The 17,848-nt window shown below is 42.4% G+C and overlaps 1 protein-coding gene across 8 annotated transcripts in view; it reads left to right on the plus strand.

The window, feature by feature from the left end:
• Nucleotides 1-2,612: 2,612 nt before the first annotated feature.
• Nucleotides 2,613-17,848, plus strand: part of LOC115160900 (DNA-binding protein SATB2) — a 57,972-nt gene continuing 42,736 nt past the window's right edge. For 7 of the 8 annotated variants that reach the window (XM_029711409.1, XM_029711406.1, XM_029711411.1 and 4 more), the window contains exon 1: nucleotides 4,573-5,293. The gene's annotated coding sequence lies outside the window, so the exon portion shown is untranslated. Of the gene's footprint in view, nucleotides 2,763-4,572; nucleotides 5,294-17,848 lie in introns of those variants that run through there. The other variant, XM_029711408.1, reaches the window with a different exon arrangement.

The following is a 17,848-nucleotide window of genomic DNA, read 5'->3' on the forward strand; positions in this document are numbered from 1 at the left end:
GGTTTATTGCAGCGCTATTGGTGTCCTGTTGCACACACAACACACACATAAGCTACAGTCATAACGGCGGTACTAATTCGGCACCAGGCTGACATATTCCAGATGCATTCTTCTTTAAGTTACTCTGCTGACTTCTTGAAATGAAATTAGCTTTGTGCCAGAGGTCTACGTCAAATCACCGGATCATTTCTTATCAAACCCTAGCAGGGACTTCAATGGGAAAGAAATAAAAGCCTGTTATTCTTATTTGGAGGCTGGGGTGACGCAATGGGCTCAGAGGGGCTTAGAATCAGATGACATCCAGTGACTACTCGGTCTCAGTCAGCCCGTCCAGGAGGCTCATTGGAGCCCGGTCCTTCTGTGCATGCAGACCTCCCAGCAAGGCCTCTCCTCTCTTATCCCAATCTGGGTCTATTTGTATCGGCACCCAAGATAAGGCTTTCATTTTACCTTGGGATGCTGTGTGCTCAATTGACCTAACTGCTTCATATTTACTATCATATTTTACAAAAGCTTTCGGGATATTTCATCTTGTAAATGATTGAAATGATTCTTTCTGATTGTTTTCTATTGGGGCTATTGTCGAGATCAATTTTTCATTGTTTCACGGCATTATAAAGTTTCACGCTAGTTTGAGCTCATTGCTACTACTGCCTCCCTGCCTCTGAGCAGTCTTATACTTTTAGATTCCCAGTTTCCCAAGAAATGGAAAATAAATAGAGTGGAGTGAGTGCAGGAGAGATGCAAAGGAGTCCCCAATCAGTGTTCAATTATTTAGAAGAACCAAAACAGCTAAGGAATGGCTGCTTTGCACGAGGTGAAATGCACATCAGTTAGCAAAACATTTCGTTGAATAAATACACGGAAGAATATTCACACATAGATCCTATTTCTTCACTTCTTCTCTCCCCACATAGGCCTAGTACTGAAACGAAATGTGTTAGAGAATTGTATTATCCACAGGTTGAATATGTTATCCATATTATTTTTTAAATGGCTGAAAATGAAGGATTTAATCATTAGCGACATAATAATGATATACTCATACAGATCACCACTCATTCCAATTATTCTGTATAGGCCTATTTATTTGTATTCATGTGATAAGACCTATGAGATTATTTAAATAAATATAGTTTAATTGTACAAATGCAAAACCCTAATCCTTTTTTAACCATTCACCTGTGCCCAAATGTATGCATTATGTATTGTTTTCTTCTTTCTTGAAAAACGTCTGCGAAACAATTCAAACTGTAGGTATTCAGCAGTTATAAAATATTTAGTTATTTCATTTCATCTGACTTTAGGAAAATCCTTGTGATAAATTCGGGTAAGCACCTTTCTACATAGCAGCCAAGTTTCGTGGCAAGCGCCTTTCATGGGGCGGCAGGTAGCCGAGAGCGTTGGACTAGTAACCGAAAGGTTGCAAGATCGAATCCCCGAGCTGACAAGGTCAAAATCTGTCGTTCTGTCCATGAACAAGGCACTGTTCATACGCCGTCATTGAAAATAAGAACTTGTTCTTAACTGACTTGCCTAGTTAAATAAAGGTAAAATAATGTAAAAAAATAACATAGCAATTAAACGTATCGTTTGATAGGCAGTTTTAGTCATATTTAAATATGCTCTTAAGTAAATGATAAATGAAGTCATATTCCGACTCGGACAAAAATAGTAATTATATTCCTAAGAATGGTAGGCTATAAATGATTTCTAGGCTCTATATCAATAATAATATTTGATGTTGATGATGACAGATCACATTCTATAGGCTACCAAATAAAGTATTTTCGATAACACTTATTTCACTTGTAAGGACATTGCCTGTTCTTCTAGAGACATTTTAAATGACACGTCTCTATCGTTTAGCGGTGCCTAAAGAATATTTCTCCTTGTGACAAAAAAATACACACAGATTGCTGCGTAAAAGTGACATTTCATGCCAAGTCTTCGCTTTTTGCCAGGAGACACAAACACGTCCATTTAATTAAACGGCTCGTTTTGACATATAAATGAAAATTTCCTCTAATTTTCGATTTGAAAGGGGGACATTTTTAGGTTAAGTTAAAACCATTGGACTAACAAATTACATAGTTTCCGAGGTCACGTCGGCCACAGTGTAGCTTTAGGACCTTTAAAACTCCACGGGTTATTTATATAAACTGAGGTCGAGCATTTCGCGCCCCTAAATATCCTCACTGCAGAAAAAAAACATTTTAAAGATCACTTCAGAAAATGGAGCAGGGGTTTAGCGCACGTGTTAAATATTTTAATTATACCATCCCCTTACCATTTGCAACCCCAACTCGTTAACACACACACACATACACACACACACACACACACACACACACACACACATACACACATACACAGGACATGGAGATGACATGTGTTCATATGCCTGCCCCCAAAGACATACGGTGATAAATTGGTCTATAATACTTTTACAAATCAATGATAAAGTAGGCTATTGTCTGGACAAAAGTTATACATTCAGACGCGTTTTGAGGAAACGCACAGACCAGACAGTGTTCTCTCGCCCACGCACTGCTACATCATCATCATTAACATATTTAATATTATTGACGAATGAGCTACGCGCATCGTCTGGTGTTTCACCACTGTCCCTCCACGCACCCCAGCGCTCATCTCGTGTATTCTGCACCGAGAACACTGCGATCAGCAGAACGGTTCCAGAACTGCCAACTCTCGACGTTCGTGAGCGCTTAATAAACCTTCATTAGAGTGCTCCAAACAAGGTAAGGTTCTGCGGACCCACTCATATCCAGTTTACTTGTAATTACATTGAATTGGACAATTTAGAGTTTTATGGATGTGACTTAGGGAGAGGGGTTGGCAAAGGATGTTACAATGTGAGTTAGTTGGCAAAGATAACTAACCACAAACGTCATGATTCCAAGTTGCCATCTCTGGCATTTTAAATCATTTTTTAGCCCAGCAATCAGTCTCTATCAGCTCTCATAGTCTCACGTCGGCTGCTGCTGATCAGTCTTGCGTTCATTCCGAGACGATAATTGGACAAGTTTTGTCTGACCTTTACGTCATGATGTTTTGACGTCATTGGGCCGCCACTTAAAAAACGAATGTGACCCAAGCGTTTTCACAATATTTCTAATCTCCAGAGACTGTCTAATCGATTCCTTAAATCAAAACGCCAATTGTTATTTCATGCATTACGAAACACTGCAAAAAGTAATAGGATGACCAAAAGTAGCGTTTGGGACTGCATTAAATATTGCTGCATGCGCCACTGTATCTCCTATTGCCCCCTATTGCCCCCCCCCCGCCTCGCTCTCTCTTTCTCTTTCTTTCTCGAGCTTGTAGACTCAGTTATCAAGTAGGTTAAGCTTTGCATCTCGAAGACATTGGTAGCATCATTGTGGCTGGTCCTCACATGTACTGGTGCCCATGAATGTCACGTGTCACACTGGCATTCCGAGGTTTTTTGCGTCAGTTGCAGCTAAATGGGCATTACCCTGGCATCTAGACGCCCTTTAGCATTCACATGCAGTGTCAAATCTTTTGCAAATGTTTCGACGTTTTGACTGTGGTTATAAACACAAAAATATAGGTATTTTCTATTGTGCATGCATACTCCTTTAGCCTACATCATTCTTTTAAAACATTGTTTATAGGCCTAATATCCAATTTAATCTGAAGGATTGGAGTGTTGCAATGACACTGAAAGTAAAGGCACAGCTAAGTGAGCCCTTCCATATTGCCACCGTGCCAACCATAAACTGACATGCTTGCGTTTTCACCTACCATCACACAATGTGGTATCGAAAGTGACCTTAGGCCACAACGAAAGCGGAAACGAGCTCATCAAATATTTAGGACAGACAGTTTTGTGTGGCCCTCTCCTTGTTGTACCGCAGTCACGACGACCTGGGGAGAGCCGTTCATTCGCGAGACCGTTTGGCCTCATTATTTATTAAAAGCCGGTGACATCTGTCGATCAAGAATGTAGTTTATTATGCAATGATTTCCCCTGACAGTGCACTCCTGCTGTATTTACACAAGACATCTAATAAAACAGACAGGCAAAGACAGACAGAGACAGGGACGGCTACAATTTATGCACGTTTGTTAGACTACTGATGTCTTTGTTGAGCATGGAATTAAACGTATAGACCAAGGCCTAGCCTTTCTGTTGCATCTGCATTCCTGATAGGCTAACTATTTATTGTTAAATAGACTATTATCAGTAATAACAACTCGTATCTGGCACAACAGCATATGTCCTGATTTAAATAGTAAAATGTATTTTTAAAAAAACCTCTTCATATAAAAGTGAACCTACTGACAAAGGCACACATTGTATCCGAAATCAAATATGTGTGATTGGCGATGGCGCAGTCTCACATCCAAATCAAATATTTGAAAGGGAAAAAACCAAGTCAGTGCAGAATATTAGGGTTTACAGCGAGACACGAAATGCTCATGCTGAGGAATAGGCCAAATGACTTTTGACGCCCCTCCCCTCTCCCCGGCGCTTGCTTTCTTCTTTCTCCACCCCCTCGCCTCCCCCTTTTGGGAACCCGCTGTCAGTTAGCGCGCCCGTTGGCACCGGAAACATTGAAAGTGACACACAGATTGTTTTGCGCGAAATTGTGACTGTTATATCGAGATTTCTTCAGTTAACACCTTCTCTTTGTCGCAGACATTGTGATTTCGGTCTGTTTTTCTTTTGCTTGAGCAACTTGTTTGTTTTGCCTGTTGTTCACTTGAACATTTCCTTATGATGCGTTTTGCGTTTTCCTTGTTCCCGCCGGTGAAGAAGCCACGAGTTCAGAAGAGGACCGATTTGTGGCTCGGCCGTGTCTAACCGGGGACGACAGGACACAACGTGCGATCAAACGACTCCAACTGGCCGGTTGACAAGTTTCTCTGCGCCGCGAGACGCAGCGGCTCGAACTCCAGCACGATCCCCGCGCACTCAGCAAAGCAAACCTCGACGCACTGGTCTCGAGCGAAAGAGACACACTCTCTCTCTCTTTCTCTCTCTCTCTCTCTCTCTGAGGCGAACACCACTCTCACACAGACAATAAACCAACGCACATTGTCTACCTTTGTCTCCCATCTCTCTCATTTCTCTCGGACTCGCTCACATCCAGCGCGTGGGGCACGAAGTTGTGTCCAGCAGCACAGACTCCAGCCGATCTCTGCCCGTCGTGGACCCGACGCAGCCCAGCCCTGGATTCAATCATTTTAATCAATGGACAGAGCCTCCTCAACGGCCAGCAGAGGTACAGACACCCCATAAACAGTAAGTACTAGTCAGAGTTGTTCCGTAATGACTAACCTGACCGTTTCCACCGATTCCACATGCATTGTAATAAGCCATTCATCTTGTATATCTTCTGACAACACAACACGGCAGCAGCGGTGTTATGCAGTAATACAATCGATTAGGAGAAAGAGAAATCACTTGTTGCACCTAGGGGTAAATAGCCTATCTGGGGCTATAGTTTATTATTTTACCTTCAGATGTTAATTGAAAAGTACAACATAAGCCTAATAACAATGTCGTTTACAGTGACGATTGCTATAATAGCTGTAGGCTCTAGACTATTGGTTTCAAACTTTATTAATAGGCCTGTAGCATATCGTATCTCCAATTCATTTTTTTGGTCACTTAATTCCCATAACAATGTAGGCTATTTGTACACAGTTTTCATCACCAGACTAAACGATCTATTACACAATGCATTATTATTATTATTATTAGGCCTATATTAATAGTCCAATGTAATAACGACAATGAGGACAATTATTATTTAATTAGCCTACTGATTAATAATAATAACTAACTATAACAACTCATGATTATCATTCAGTTTACATAATAATGATTTCACATAGACTACATGTGGGTTATTTAGGCCTATCATTGTAGTTCATCTGATTGATGGCACCCGTGCGTTAGAAAGGTCAAAGGGAACATCTTGGGGAAACATATCTCGCTATGTATGCGGTTTCTTTTTGTTAATGATTATTTGACTACTTTTTACCTTTGGGTTTGCACATTTTCAGTTGATGAAACGGTAACGTCTTCATTTTTGAGTAATAAAGTGAAAACAGTTACTTTGATAACTCCGTGTGTGTTGTAAAGTGTTATATTTATCGTAGGCTGATCAAGCAAACGTAGGTTATGTATACGCAGATTCCATGTTCTTTCTGTGCTGCCGTTGGAATACATTTTCTAAAAACGTATTCCGTGTTCATAAGAATGTATCAATAGAAACATCTCATTCAGAGTAGAGTTGACCCTATGTCACAACAAGGTTTATCTTTACCCTTTTTATTTCTCTGTAAAGTTTCCAAACAAATCATGAATGAACTATCCTGCATAGGCTGGGTTGCACATGCTATTCCAGCACATCCACCGTTCCGTTGTTGGAGAGAATAACCTGTAAATTCACCGATTGTCTGAGAGACCTGCTTCTCTCGCCAACGTGCGTGTTTGTCCAAATATGGAACAAATTTATTTCTATCTGTCTGTCTGTCTGTCTGTCTGTCTGTCTGTCTGTCTGTCTGTCTGTCTGTCTGTCTGTGTTCATTAATGTTGTCTTTTACTTTTAACGTTAGATTAATATTTAACCTTATTGAAGATTTGTATTTAACTGTTGTTTTAGGAAAATCACACAATACACTGTGTCATGATTAGCATTTTTTTTGCACGTCTCTATAACATTTCAAATAACGAGCGAGCCATTACTTGTTGAAGTTAGAAATGAATTAACAGCCGAGTTTTGAATTTAGAAGGACATCATTTCCACTCCTGAAGTTAAGCCTACTGAAAAGATAAATATTAACTCGTTCATTCATTCATTAAATAATGTAATCAGTTAGCGTGAATTTATTGTATTTTCATTTGATGGATATTAGCCTATATTATTTGAAACCTATATTAAATATAATCAAATATATTCTAATTCATCCAATAACGTAGGCCTATGTGTAATAATACGATGACTAATAATTCCGACATTTGCCTTCTATAAGCACCCTTATAAAACCTATATGTCCAAATTCGTTGGTATAGACTATTGAATAATAAAGAAACACTTTCAATTGATCTGCCACTATATTCATAATGTGGCTGAATCATTTTCACCCACCCAGTCTGGTTCTCTCACCTTGGTTAGACTGCGAGGAAGCAGCAGAAGCCTGTCGCTTCCTCTGCAGTAGTAGACGATTTGGTAACTTGTCGAACTAACTGTAAGTCATTGTAGAAGCTCTAAGGAAAAGGCATGCGTAGTAGGCTATTTGTTCTATTTAAATCGTATAATGTATGAATTGATTCGTGGCATAATAAACACGTAATGGTATATGGGAATATATATTTTACATCTGTCTAATATTCCATAGCTACTTCGATCTCCTGTAGGTTATTGGGCATAGCTTGCTTTTCGCTAATACAACCTCCACCAATAGCCTACTAACGAGAAAAGAATGGGCATATAGACTGATAATACTTGATCGTAATGCAGCCAAGTTATGAAGCCACTGGCAGTAGGGACAGTGTATGGGCTAGCCACTGGCAGTAGGGACAGTGTATGGGCTAGCCACTGGCAGTAGGGACAGTGTATGGGCTAGCCACTGGCAGTAGGGACAGTGTATGGGCTAGCCACTGGCAGTAGGGACAGTGTATGGGCTAGCCACTGGCAGTAGGGACAGTGTATGGGCTAGCCACTGGCAGTAGGGACAGTGTATGGGCTAGCCACTGGCAGTAGGGACAGTGTATGGGCTAGCCACTGGCAGTAGGGACAGTGTATGGGCTAGCCACCGGCAGTAGGGACAGTGTATGGGCTAGCCACCGGCAGTAGGGACAGTGTATGGGCTAGCCACCGGCAGTAGGGACAGTGTATGGGCTAGCCACTGGCAGTAGGGACAGTGTATGGGCTAGCCACTGGCAGGAGGGACAGTGTATGGGCTAGCCACCGGCAGTAGGGACAGTGTATGGGCTAGCCAATCTCATTTTTGCAGAGGCGGGTCACCTGATCCTATCCCAAACAGAAGGCCTCTGACTCAAGTCTCTGCACCGTCAGGTCAAGGGCACAGACACCACGGGCAGCCAAACATGCAATTCTGACAGGAGGCGACCCTTCAACCCAAATGTTGCTTAATTAAGGTCTACATTTTCTCCTGCAATCAATGCGTGCAACATGCGATCAGGGATTGAAGTAATGCGTTTTAGATCAGGGATTGAAGTAATGCGTTTTAGATCAGGGATTGAAGTAATGCGTTTTAGATCAGGGATTGAAGTAATGCGTTTTAGATCAGGGATTGAAGTAATGCGTTTTAGATCAGGGATTGAAGTAATGCGTTTTAGATCAGGGATTGAAGTAATGCGTTTTAGATCAGGGATTGAAGCAATGCGTTTTAGATCAGGGATTGAAGTAATGCGTTTTAGCCTAAATGGGAAACTCCCACCATTATGTCAAAAACAATAGTTTTAAATGGTACTAAAAGCTATTCTTAGTAAGTTCCAAGCTCTCAAATAAATACGTAGATTCAAAACCCAGTGATCAGCTCCCAAGATGAAGTTACACAGAGACCGACTGTGCTCGGCCTGGAAAGGCCCACAACCAGTTTACTCAAGTAGTCTACATTTATTTCATTTTGGGGGGAGCTCTGGCAAATGAATGTAGGCCAATTCTAGTACAGTAGAGAGAGGAATCAGGAATGTTAGTTTTATTGTTGCCAGTTGCCACCAGTAAGTGGGCTAGAAGCATTATTTTCTTACACATGTCACCATCGACTATTTTCCTGTCTATCTTATGTGTTTGAGTAAACAGAGCCCCGAAGCAATCCAACAAAATTCTATGCCAAGCCCAAAGAAAAATTAATTCGTTTCAGCTCTTAAGATGAAGCCTTTTGTCAGTCACACCAGATCTCGTTCTGTTTAAAATTTGCCTAGATGTTGCGATTTTGGCACAGTGCTCACATTTTATCGGCATTGGACAGGAATTGACCATAGCGTGCGCAAATGCGTATCATAACCGAAGGAATAGATGAAATAGAATAGATGGAAAGCCGTGACTTTTCGCAGGGCGTTTTCTCCAACCATTACTCGTATTTCGCGCTCGAGTTATACGTGAATTCATAACTGAAATATGTGTCAATTCATGAAGATAATTTTAAACTGTCATTGACCCTGAATTATTATAGCCTACGTGTGTCTCCCCAAATGGAAACTATCTTCAGTTAGCTTATCACAAGCGCATCATCAGCAAAGCGCATCTTCCAATATGAACATTTGAAGTCAGAGCAACTTCAGCAAAATGATTTCTGCTTAACTTTCTCACTCCAGAAATACGGTATCTGGTATCTACAGTTATTTAAATAATTTCAAAATATCATAAACATAATCTACTGGATACTGAATGTGGACGTTTTGGGCATACAAGACAGGATTCACTCATTCATTATGAAATAGGAACATAGCCGAATGCGTCAAGATTGCGTCAAAAGCAGCATGCTATGAACGAGTCTTGTCACCGCTGCATTTTTTGGGCCATCCCTCCCCTCACTCCACCCTGCACTGATGAAGGTTAACTTATAAACAGCAGGAAGCCATTATTTTCAATTATTTTGTTTGTCACAGATTCTTGCCCTTTTAACTTGGTCTTTGTTGTGCTCCAATCCATCCTTTCTTTTTATGACTAATTTTCAGACAGACCCTGTAAATGTGTTTCACAATGACTGCTTCCCTCCTCTCATCCCCCTTTTCTATGATATCCTGTTCTCTTCCCCTCGTCCCTCTGTTCTGTTCTCTCCTCTCCCTGTCTATTTTTCCTGTGTGAACCCATGCTATCTGTGTTCACATATCAAGGGTGGGTGTGTCTATGCTATTAAACAGCAGATTAGATATCAGCAGGGATGGTCTGTGGGGAAATAGAGGGCACACTAATAATAACTTCTTATTTAGTCTTTGCCACTTCTCAGGGCAAATGATTGTGGGTTGGATTCCCGCTGGGGCCACTCATATAAAAATGTATGCATTCATGACTCTATGTCACTTTGGATGAAAGTGTCTGCTAAATGGCACATATAAATAAAGTACTGGGCATACAAGTGCATTTTGGTGTCATAGTTTTAACCAAAGACTTTGAGTATATCAACTGTATCTGAGCCACAGCCATTCCTGGTAGTGTGAGTCTGGTGCGAGCTGCTGCTGCGGTGGGACTGAGCTGAGTTAGCTTTGGCATGTAGTGTGAGCCAGGCAGCGGTCCTGTTGATGTAGGTAGCAGGGTTGTTACTGTGTAGTTTATCTAGTGGCCGTGGCGTTGGCCCGTCGCTGCAGTCCACACAGCACATGATACACAGGGCCTCAGGCTACGGTGTGTGAGACTTCTATCGTCACAGTGTGTGTGTGTGTGTGTGTGTGTGTGTGTGTGTGTGTGTGTGTGTGTGTGTGCTCCCAGGCTGTATTATTCAGAGGGCTGGCTTGGGGTCCCATGTGTGTGCCTGTGAGTCAGTGTGTGGTCCTTGGAAGTGTCAAAGCAGCCAGCCTGTGTTGTGTGTGTGCTGGCTGCAGTTTGTGTGTTTGTGTGTAGATGCATGCGCGCATATGTGTGTGTGTCTGTTTATGTGTGTGTGTGTGTGGGTGCGCACAAGGGGTGGGGTTATAAAGTCCTGCTGTTAACTCTTTATCTTTTATTATCAAATGAGATGTTTATGAGAGAGCTAAACATGTTTGCCAGAAGAGCTCTCGCCCTCTCTCCCCCCTCCCCCCTCTCTTTCCAACTCTCCCCCTCTCTCCCCCTGCCTCTAACTCTCCCCCTCTCTTTTCAACTCTCAACCTTTCTCTCCAACTCTTCCCCTCTCTCTCCCCTTCTCCAACTCTTCCCCTCTCTCTCCCCTTCTCTCCAATTCTTCCCCTTTCTCTCCCTTTCTCTCCAACTCTTCCCCTCTCTCTCCCCTTCTCTCCAATTCTTCCCCTTTCTCTCCCCTTCTCTCCAATTCTTCCCCTCTCTCTCCCCTTCTCTCCAACTCTTCCCCTCTCTCTCCCCTTCTCTCCAACTCTTCCCCTCTCTCCCCTTCTCTCTGACTCTTCAGTCAATTTAAATAAATTCATTAGGCCCTAATCTATGGATTTCACATGACTGGGCAGGAGCGCATCCATGGGTGGGCCTGGGAGGGCATAGGCCCACCCACTTGGAAGCCAGGCCCACCCATTGGGGAACCAGGCCCAGCCAATCAAATTCGTTTTCCCCCCACAAAAGGGTTTTATTACAGACAGAAATACTCCTCAGTTTCATCAGCTGTCCGGGTGGCTGGTCTCAGACGATCCCGCAGGGGAAGAAGCCGGATGTGGAGGTCCTGGGCTGCCATGGTTACCTGTGATCTGCGGTTGTGAGGCCTGTTAGATATACTGCCAAAGTCTCTAAAATGACGGTGGCGGCTTATGGTAGAGAAATTAACATTAAATTCTCTGGCAACAGCTCTGGTGGACATTCCTGCAGTCAGCATGTCAATTGCACGCTCCCTCAAAGCTTCAGACATCTGTGGCATTGTGTTGTGTGACAAAACTGCACATTTTAGAGTAGCCTTTTATTGTCCTCAGCGCAAGGTGCACCTGTGTGATGATCATGCTGTTTAATCATCTTCTTGATATGTCACACCTGTCAGGTGGATGGATTATCTTGCCAAAGGAGAAATGTTCACTAACAGGGATGTAAACAAAATTGAAGAGAAATAAGCTTTTTGTGCTTATTGAAAATTTCGGGGATCATTTATTTCAGCTCAGGAAACATGGGACCAACACTTTACATGTTGCGTTTATATACAGTACCTGTTTCAGTCCAAGTCAGGCACTATATATATATTAGTATCACATTGTGTTTATTGTTGTTTTTGTGGTGGTGGTGCAACAGTGTCAGTATAGGTTCATGTCAGGCCAAAAGGTTGGTGCTTGTGAGGAGGAGCTATCATGTTAATACCCAGTCAGGGGCCAGACTACCATTTTGGTCAAATATTCTCCTAAATATTTTGCTGTGTTACCTGGGATTTGAATTTGGGAGCACCAGTGCCCTCAGACAACATTTAGCGTAACAGAAAGAAAGGAAAAGGGATAGCTGCTTCAGGAGATGAGCTTCAAAAGTAGCCAGGATTCATATAGGCCTAATGTAGGCTACATCTCCATCTTAAAAATACATTTTTCTGGTGCTCCTTAAACCTGTATTTTGTAATTCCTGGCAATTCTTGTCATTAATACTTTGAATATTTTTTACTGTATTCTAAATGTATACATGTGCTTCTTGTAAAAAAAGGCAGCGTAGAACCCTGCCAGTGATGAAAAGCTTTCTGTCAATCCCTCCTCCCCAGTACACACACACACCAACATACAGAGAGACTGATTTTAATATCTCTCCCTCTACCCATCTTTTATCTCTGTCATAGAGAGCAGCATTAGCCAACAGTTTGATAGCCCTGCTGTAACACAAGGTCGCACCCCAAATGGCACCCTATTCCATGTGTAGTGCACTACTTTTGAGTAGGGCCCATAGAGATCTCATCAAAAGTAGTGCACTATATTTGGAATATGGTGCCATTTTGGACATGGCCCAGGTGTTTATTGGAGAACAGAGCTTTGCTGAGTGTACGTTCAGTAATGTGATTAATCTAATCGTTCCTGGTAATATGACTAATAATGTGTCATAAGCCCTTCTCCCTTTCTGCTTTGCTTGTCTGTGGTGGAGCCTTTCATGAATACAGTCTATCACACCGTGAATAGATAGGCTAGAGTGGTACAGGCTTTGTGGTTTACTGCATGGGGCTAGGCATGGCAGCAAAGAGCTACTGTAAGTTTGTCTCTCTGAAGTTTGAGCCTTTCTCTGCTTTTTTTCTCTGCATCTCCATGGCTTATGTGTTATCTGTTGTTTCATTTACTTTGTGTTTTATCTGTTGTTTTGTTTTAGTTTATATTTGTCTGTGTTCTTAGTTACAATGTTTCTCCTATACTCTACATTTGTTTTTGTGTGTCTTCCTGTCTGTCCTAATTCTAGCTCTCTTGCACCATCTCTTACCGCTTAGGCTAGTGGCCAACTCTTTTTACCCTGACCCGAAGTAGAACTTAGGCTAGTGGCCAACTCTTTTTACCCTGACCCGAAGTAGAACTTAGGCTAGTGGCCAACTCTTTTTACCCTGACCCGAAGTAGAACAAAACACAACCATGTTTTTTCACATCTCTAATGTCTCCCATTTATGAAATGGATGATTGTGAAAAAATATTTTACTGCAAAAGTGATTGAATTGATAGATATTGTTTTCCTGTAATGTGGTTATGCTACCATGTGCTCGTGTTGTGAAACACATGAACACAGAGTGAAAAGCTAGTTGACATCAGCTATTCAAACAAAAGAGGCATGGCAGTGCCACTCATAGCCCTAGTTATACCAAGAGCCGCATGCAACCCTTTTAAAGACACAGTAACACAATACTAAATAAACCACAATTTATATGCAGGAAAAGGTGTTTAAGTGTAATTATGTTGACCATATTAGATTCAGAAAAAAATGCATTTACATGAAAACAGTCTTCATGGGCGTGAGTGTTGTACACAATTCTGAAGGAAAAAAACAAATTTACAAAATTCATATTTACATGTGATGTGACAATGTCTGAGCCCACTTGTTTTCCTTAGAGACGATTACAATAGCCACAAAATCAAAATACGTGCAACTGGATGTGTTTAAGTCCATGACTTGGAAAGTTGCCTATTAATCAGCCACCAGGAAGTAAAGCTTACATTCATCATAAATATTCATAGTTGATATTTCTACCTATTGCATCTCTGTGTTTACAGGTCTATATTTCTCAGATGTATGAAGATATCCTAATGATGTTTGTTTGTGTATGTAGGGCAGACAACAGACTACTTGTATTCCACATTTTAGCAATATCAGAGCTTGCAATATTGGATTACATGAGTTTGTGGCCCCTCCCCCGTCCAGCCAGGCATTAGTCAGTACTTTTTGAATTTAGGGGGTGTGTCACAATATCTATCAATTTTGCTACTTTTGCACAAAAATATTTTTACACAACTATCTGTTTCATAACTGAGAGACATTAAAGATGTGAAAAAAACATGGTTGTGTTTTGTCCTACCTTGGGTAGGGGTATCTCCAAAAAATGTGGAAGCCTTGCCACAAGCCTACCTCACCCTATTCCTTTCACCATCTGTTCCTCTCTCTCACACACTATCTCTCTAGCATGTGCGCACCTACTCTCAATCTTTCTTTTAGTATCGATTTCTTTCTTTCTCTCTCTCTGTCTCTCTCTCACACACCATAGAGTTTCTGTTTGTAAGTACACTTACATCAGTTGTACAACATTTACTGCCCTCAGTCTCCCGTGTGTGGCACAACGTGCTCAGAGCACCGCTCTCCTGACAGAATTTGGAGCAGAAAATACGAGAGAGAGAGAGAGAGAGAGAGAGACGGGGAGGAAAAGAGATGAAATAGAGAGAAAGGCAGAGAGGAAAAGAGAGAAAGACAGAGGAAAAGAGAGAAGGTGGAAGAAAGCAGGAGAGAGACAGAGAGGAAAAGAGAGTAGGTGGAAGAGAGAAGAGAGGGAGAGACAGTCTCCTTTTACTCACTTTTATACACAGTTCCACCCTGTCATTGGGACTATTATAATAGTTATTATGAGTTGGCTGATGGTACCAGTATTACAAATGATGATGGAATCATGTAGACTCTGCTCTGTGTCCAGTATAGTGTAGGCGGGTTTAGAATTACACGTGTGTTTGTGTGTGTGTGTGTGCATTTCACGTATTGTTTATAGGTGTGTTTATTGCTATGTAGTATTTTCCAATCAGTAAGGGTGTGTCTGTTATTTTCCTCTGCGATCTAACGTCTGTGCGCGTGTATTTGTTTTGTCTGTATGAGAATGTGGAATTTAGGAGTAGCCTATTTTGTAGATTAAACCTCAAGTGTCCAAGATAATCAAAGTAGTGAATTTCAAAGAGTGTTTGTCTAGATAGCTGCTCGGGGATTCAAAAATGCCTCCCTGTCTGCTCTGTATTACCACAAGGCATAACGATGTGTCCTTTCCTATAGGACAGATATTTAACATCTTATCGACTCAGCATTAACTGCCACTTCTCTCCCAGCTGATCTCCCAGAACCACACTGTACGATGTCTGGTGAACTTGATGAGGTCTAGTTATTCAACAGTTATATCTGGTCTGCTAAATAGATCAGTTTATTGCTCACGAAATCCATTGATAGATCGACCTGTCATAAGAACAGCTATTTACTTTTGCCCACACATGTACAATGTTGTCAGTGCTTCTTAACTGTTACAGAATTCTTTGTGTGTGTGTGTGTGTGTGTGTGTGTGTGTGTGCCTGCGTGCATGACTTTGTCTACGCACTCATATTTTCCACTGTAAGGCTAGGACACAGCATTCACCTACACACACACACCCACAGACACATACAACCCCCTCCCCCTCCCCTCTCCCATTGAAGGTGAAACCCCATGTTGTCCTGTGAAGGAGGAAAACAATGACACTATGGGACATGGGTGGCTGTGCTCTGTTCTCTGTACGGTCCACAGGCATTGTCTGGCACCGGGTTTAATATTTCATATACTCCACATTCTTACACTATCCATAATTCAGAAAAAGGAATGTTGCACCGGATCACTGAGTTTGAAGGAAAAGAGAAGGGTTTGTTGTGGATATTCATACTGTAACGTGAGGCTGCTTCTGTATGTGGGTTTGGTCTGTCTAGTCTTTGGACAGGTTAAGGGTCAGGACATTGGAGAGGCAAAGCAATGTCTTCTGGGCTGCATTGGCCTCATCAGTACAAGTTGACTTCGCTGGGTCTTTACAGTAACAAACGTCACATTAAAACAGGTTTCAGTGTAGATGTGTATGTGGGCATAAAAAAAAAAGTGAAATGCTTTTTTTTATCTCCTCAAATATTTGTGACTATGGTGGAGGAGGTTCTGAAGGAAAGACGGGTGCTGAGATGCCGGTAGGCGGCAGTGAGGGGGTGATTGGGATCGTCGGCTCCTGAGGGTCATGTTGGGACTTGTTGAAGGAGAGGAGGAGAGGAGAGGTTTGTCGCAAATGAACTGAGAGAGAGGTGAGGGGAGCTGAGTGCAGGGTGAGCGAGGGATGTGGCTCTTTCAACATACAATGATTAGAGGTTATGCAAAAGATACAACTACAGGGAATAGATTAAAGATCCTACAGTGACTTGGGTTAGCTTGCGTGTGGGGTTATCCTATTACTGTCCTTGTAGATAGTTTTGTCCAGTCCTTTCTTGTTCAAATGATATCCTCCCTGGTGGCTAGTAAATAATCATCTAGTTTACAGGAGGTTGGGAGCCAATTTCTCTCCATGCAGTTTATATTGGAGAGAGTTGAATAGCTGTTCCCGAAGCTGTTTACATTCGACAGTGTATTATAGCATTACCATTTATATGTGGCTATTCTATTGTTCTTGAACAGAGCTGCCAGTTTGTTAGCTTGTGAATTCTGAGAGAGAGAGAGAGAGAGAGAGAGAGAGAGAGAGAGAGAGAGAGAGAGAGAGAGAGAGAGAGAGAGAGAGAGAGAGAGGAGAGAGAGAGAGAGAGAGAGAGAGAGAGAGAGAGAGAGAGAGAGAGAGAGAGAGAGAGGAGAGAGAGAGAGAGGAGAGAGAGAGAGAGGAGAGAGAGAGAGAGAGAGAGAGAGAGAGAGAGACAGAGAGAGAGAGAGACAGACAGACAGACAGACAGACAGACAGACAGACAGACAGACAGACAGACAGACAGACAGACAGACAGACAGACAGACAGACAGACAGACAGACAGACAGACAGACAGACAGACAGACAGACAGACAGACAGACAGACAGACAACTGTACTAGTGCTGGAGCACATTCTTTCCATTCAAAGGTCCTTCATATTTCTTCATGCCGATCTTATTAAACACCAGAGAATTCAGCCACTTGCTTTTTTTGGGCCCACGCAAAGTTTCTTCTTAATCACGCTAAGGCTAATGTTTTTAATTTATTATTCATTTTGACATTTCACCCAAGCTCGTAATTCCTCTCAGATTGGGGGTGTATGTGGGCAGTGTTCTTTGGGTTCCGTGGTCGGTGGTGTTTTTCTCCTCTGTAGTGGAGAAATGAGAGGTGATGCCCCATGCAGGAGCCGGAGAGGGAGAAGAGAAGAGGGAGTGGGAGAGGGAGAAGAGAAGAGGGAGTGGGAGAAGGAGAAGAGAGGGAGAAGAGAAGAGAAGAGGGAGCCGGAGAGGGAGAAGAGAAGAGGGAGTGGGAGAAGGAGAAGAGAGGGAGAAGAGAAGAGAAGAGGGAGCGGGAGAAGGAGAAGAGAAGAGGGAGCGGGAGAAGGAGAAGAGAGGGAGAAGAGAAGAGAGGGAGAAGAGAAGAGGGAGTGGGAGAAGGAGAAGAGAGGGAGAAGAGAAGAGAAGAGGGAGCGGGAGAAGGAGAAGAGAAGAGGGAGCGGGAGAAGGAGAAGAGAGGGAGAAGAGAAGAGAGGGAGAAGAGAAGAGGGAGCGGGAGAAGGAGAAGAGAGGGAGAAGAGAAGAGAGGGAGAAGAGAAGAGAAGAGGGAGCGGGAGAAGGAGAAGAGAAGAGGGAGCGGGAGATGGAGAAGAGAGGGAGAAAGACCACAGTGTGAAAACCATGTCTTTGTGGGGACTCATGACAGTGTTAGCAGGGAGAGAGAGACTAGGTCTGTAAAAACGATCAGGAGGGTGGGGGCTTTGGTTGGGAAGAGGTTGGGAAGAGGATGGACATCATCCCTCTCAAACATGTGTTATGATCTTTCTTCACATTTCTTATTTCTTGGTCATCCCTCTT

The sequence above is a fragment of the Salmo trutta genome, chromosome 24, assembly GCF_901001165.1.
Source record: "Salmo trutta chromosome 24, fSalTru1.1, whole genome shotgun sequence".
Classification (NCBI taxonomy): domain Eukaryota; kingdom Metazoa; phylum Chordata; class Actinopteri; order Salmoniformes; family Salmonidae; genus Salmo; species Salmo trutta.